Genomic DNA, 5,334 nt, shown 5'->3' with positions numbered 1-5,334 from the left:
CGTCCGATCCAACTCCAACTTTTCAAGATATATATATATATATATTTTATATTTATATATATTTGATATATATTTTTATATATCTCAAATATATTTTGCACAGTCTTCGTCACACGCTACGCGCGCGGCAGCTACCCCCGTGCTACTCAAACCACGAAAGCACGAAAATCAACTCGCCGTCTTGCACGACAGTTTCAGAAGACTTTTACGAGACAATCCTCCCTTCTACACACGTATAAACACCGGGTACAATGGCATACAGAAGAGACTCAAGGTCAAAGGGTCCTAACGGGGTCATCCACGGAAACCGCGACGGTGGCGCCCCGCCGTAGGAAGTCCGTAAGTAAATTCAAGATGGCTACCGTGAGACCGTAGCCTTAAAGGGCTCCTGTGCTGCATTCTTCGGGAATTAGCGACCAACACTACCAAAGACCCTGTGGGAAAGTGTCATACATGGTTACAGATATGGTTCTTGCACCGCCATAGGAGCCTTTCCGACCGCTTTAAAGGGCTCCTGTGCTGCATTCTTCGGGAATTAGCGACCAACACTACCAAAGACCCTGTGGGAAAGTGTCCTACATTGTCACAGATATGGTTCTTGCACCGCCATAGGAGCCTTTCCAACCGCTTTAAAGGGCTCCTGTGCTGCATTCTTCGGGAATTAGCGACAAACACTACCAAAGACCCTGTGGGAAAGTGTCCTACATTGTCACAGATATGGTTCTTGCACCGCCATAGGAGCCTTTCCGACCGCTTTAAAGGCTCCTGTGCTGCATTCTTCGGGAATTAGCGACCAACACTACCAAAGACCCTGTGGGAAAGTGTCATACATTGTCACAGATATGGTTCTTGCACCGCCATAGGAGCCTTTCCAACCGCTTCAAAGGGCTCCTGTGCTGCATTCTTCGGGAATTAGCGACAAACACTACCAAAGACCCTGTGGGAAAGTGTCCTACATTGTCACAGATATGGTTCTTGCACCGCCATAGGAGCCTTTCCGACCGCTTTAAAGGCTCCTGTGCTGCATTCTTCGGGAATTAGCGACCAACACTACCAAAGACCCTGTGGGAAAGTGTCATACATTGTCACAGATATGGTTCTTGCACCGCCATAGGAGCCTTTCCGACCGCTTTAAAGGCTCCTGTGCTGCATTCTTCGGGAATCAGCGACCAACACTACCAAAGACCCTGTGGGAAAGTGTCATACATTGTCACAGATATGGCTCTTGCACCGCCATAGGAGCCTTTCCGACCGCTTTAAAGGCTCCTGTGCTGCATTCTTCGGGAATTAGCGACCAACACTACCAAAGACCCTGTGGGAAAGTGTCATACATCGTCACAGATATGGTTCTTGCACCGCCATAGGAGCCTTTCCGACCGCTTTAAAGGCTCCTGTGCTGCATTCTTCGGGAATCAGCGACCAACACTACCAAAGACCCTGTGGGAAAGTGTCATACATTGTCACAGATATGGTTCTTGCACCGCCATAGGAGCCTTTCCGACCGCTTTAAAGGCTCCTCTGCTGCATTCTTCGGGAATCAGCGACCAACACTACCAAAGACCCTGTGGGAAAGTGTCATACATTGTCACAGATATGGCTCTTGCACCGCCATAGGAGCCTTTCCGACCGCTTTAAAGGCTCCTGTGCTGCATTCTTCGGGAATTAGCGACCAACACTACCAAAGACCCTGTGGGAAAGTGTCCTACATTGTCACAGATATGGTTCTTGCACCGCCATAGGAGCCTTTCCGACCGCTTTAAAGGGCTCCTGTGCTGCATTCTTCGGGAATTAGCGACCAACACTACCAAAGACCCTGCGGGAAAGTGTCATACATGGTTACAGATATGGTTCTTGCACAGCCATAGGAGCCTTTCCGACCGCTTTAAAGGGCTCCTGTGCTGCATTCTTCGGGAATTAGCGACCAACACTACCAAAGACCCTGTGGGAAAGTGTCCTACATTGTCACAGATATGGTTCTTGCACCGCCATAGGAGCCTTTCCGACCGCTTTAAAGGGCTCCTGTGCTGCATTCTTCGGGAATTAGCGACCAACACTACCAAAGACCCTGTGGGAAAGTGTCATACATTGTCACAGATATGGTTCTTGCACCGCCATAGACCGGCCTCGGTGGCTCAGTCGGTAGCGTGTTCGCCTTCTGATCCCGAGATCGCGGGTTTGAACCCGGCCGAGGACGCCAGCAACTTGGTGGCAGGGTACAAGTTGCTTAGACACGCCGTCTTCCGCGAGGGACGTTAAATACGGGGTGCCGTGTGATGAGCTTTCATCGCACGTTAAAGAACCCTCAGGTGGGCAAAAGCAATCCACAGACCGACCGCTGTGGCGTCGCTCATGATCTCAGTTGTCTCCCGACGTAAACACCCAATTATTAATATATTAGCACCGCCATAGGAGCCTTTCCGACCGCTTTAAAGGCTCCTGTGCTGCATTCTTCGGGAATTAGCGACCAACACTACCAAAGACCCTGTGGGAAAGTGTCCTACATTGTCACAGATATGGTTCTTGCACCGCCATAGGAGCCTTTCCGACCGCTTTAAAGGGCTCCTGTGCTGCATTCTTCGGGAATTAGCGACCAACACTACCAAAGACCCTGTGGGAAAGTGTCATACATGGTTACAGATATGGTTCTTGCACAGCCATAGGAGCCTTTCCGACCGCTTTAAAGGGCTCCTGTGCTGCATTCTTCGGGAATTAGCGACCAACACTACCAAAGACCCTGTGGGAAAGTGTCCTACATTGTCACAGATATGGTTCTTGCACCGCCATAGGAGCCTTTCCGACCGCTTTAAAGGGCTCCTGTGCTGCATTCTTCGGGAATTAGCGACCAACACTACCAAAGACCCTGTGGGAAAGTGTCATACATTGTCACAGATATGGTTCTTGCACAGCCATAGGAGCCTTTCCGACCGCTTTAAAGGGCTCCTGTGCTGCATTCTTCGGGAATTAGCGACCAACACTACCAAAGACCCTGTGGGAAAGTGTCCTACATTGTCACAGATATGGTTCTTGCACCGCCATAGGAGCCTTTCCAACCGCTTTAAAGGGCTCCTGTGCTGCATTCTTCGGGAATTAGCGACAAACACTACCAAAGACCCTGTGGGAAAGTGTCCTACATTGTCACAGATATGGTTCTTGCACCGCCATAGGAGCCTTTCCGACCGCTTTAAAGGCTCCTGTGCTGCATTCTTCGGGAATTAGCGACCAACACTACCAAAGACCCTGTGGGAAAGTGTCATACATTGTCACAGATATGGTTCTTGCACCGCCATAGGAGCCTTTCCAACCGCTTCAAAGGGCTCCTGTGCTGCATTCTTCGGGAATTAGCGACAAACACTACCAAAGACCCTGTGGGAAAGTGTCCTACATTGTCACAGATATGGTTCTTGCACCGCCATAGGAGCCTTTCCGACCGCTTTAAAGGCTCCTGTGCTGCATTCTTCGGGAATTAGCGACCAACACTACCAAAGACCCTGTGGGAAAGTGTCATACATTGTCACAGATATGGTTCTTGCACCGCCATAGGAGCCTTTCCGACCGCTTTAAAGGCTCCTGTGCTGCATTCTTCGGGAATCAGCGACCAACACTACCAAAGACCCTGTGGGAAAGTGTCATACATTGTCACAGATATGGCTCTTGCACCGCCATAGGAGCCTTTCCGACCGCTTTAAAGGCTCCTGTGCTGCATTCTTCGGGAATTAGCGACCAACACTACCAAAGACCCTGTGGGAAAGTGTCATACATTGTCACAGATATGGTTCTTGCACCGCCATAGGAGCCTTTCCGACCGCTTTAAAGGCTCCTGTGCTGCATTCTTCGGGAATCAGCGACCAACACTACCAAAGACCCTGTGGGAAAGTGTCATACATTGTCACAGATATGGTTCTTGCACCGCCATAGGAGCCTTTCCGACCGCTTTAAAGGCTCCTGTGCTGCATTCTTCGGGAATCAGCGACCAACACTACCAAAGACCCTGTGGGAAAGTGTCATACATTGTCACAGATATGGCTCTTGCACCGCCATAGGAGCCTTTCCGACCGCTTTAAAGGCTCCTGTGCTGCATTCTTCGGGAATTAGCGACCAACACTACCAAAGACCCTGTGGGAAAGTGTCCTACATTGTCACAGATATGGTTCTTGCACCGCCATAGGAGCCTTTCCGACCGCTTTAAAGGGCTCCTGTGCTGCATTCTTCGGGAATTAGCGACCAACACTACCAAAGACCCTGCGGGAAAGTGTCATACATGGTTACAGATATGGTTCTTGCACAGCCATAGGAGCCTTTCCGACCGCTTTAAAGGGCTCCTGTGCTGCATTCTTCGGGAATTAGCGACCAACACTACCAAAGACCCTGTGGGAAAGTGTCCTACATTGTCACAGATATGGTTCTTGCACCGCCATAGGAGCCTTTCCGACCGCTTTAAAGGGCTCCTGTGCTGCATTCTTCGGGAATTAGCGACCAACACTACCAAAGACCCTGTGGGAAAGTGTCATACATTGTCACAGATATGGTTCTTGCACCGCCATAGACCGGCCTCGGTGGCTCAGTCGGTAGCGTGTTCGCCTTCTGATCCCGAGATCGCGGGTTTGAACCCGGCCGAGGACGCCAGCAACTTGGTGGCAGGGTACAAGTTGCTTAGACACGCCGTCTTCCGCGAGGGACGTTAAATACGGGGTGCCGTGTGATGAGCTTTCATCGCACGTTAAAGAACCCTCAGGTGGGCAAAAGCAATCCACAGACCGACCGCTGTGGCGTCGCTCATGATCTCAGTTGTCTCCCGACGTAAACACCCAATTATTAATATATTAGCACCGCCATAGGAGCCTTTCCGACCGCTTTAAAGGCTCCTGTGCTGCATTCTTCGGGAATTAGCGACCAACACTACCAAAGACCCTGTGGGAAAGTGTCCTACATTGTCACAGATATGGTTCTTGCACCGCCATAGGAGCCTTTCCGACCGCTTTAAAGGGCTCCTGTGCTGCATTCTTCGGGAATTAGCGACCAACACTACCAAAGACCCTGTGGGAAAGTGTCATACATGGTTACAGATATGGTTCTTGCACAGCCATAGGAGCCTTTCCGACCGCTTTAAAGGGCTCCTGTGCTGCATTCTTCGGGAATTAGCGACCAACACTACCAAAGACCCTGTGGGAAAGTGTCCTACATTGTCACAGATATGGTTCTTGCACCGCCATAGGAGCCTTTCCGACCGCTTTAAAGGGCTCCTGTGCTGCATTCTTCGGGAATTAGCGACCAACACTACCAAAGACCCTGTGGGAAAGTGTCATACATTGTCACAGATATGGTTCTTGCACAGCC

This window comes from Ornithodoros turicata, chromosome 1 (genome assembly GCF_037126465.1).
Source record: "Ornithodoros turicata isolate Travis chromosome 1, ASM3712646v1, whole genome shotgun sequence".
In the NCBI taxonomy this organism is placed as follows: Eukaryota; Metazoa; Arthropoda; class Arachnida; order Ixodida; family Argasidae; genus Ornithodoros; species Ornithodoros turicata.
This window is presented reverse-complemented; position numbering follows the sequence as displayed.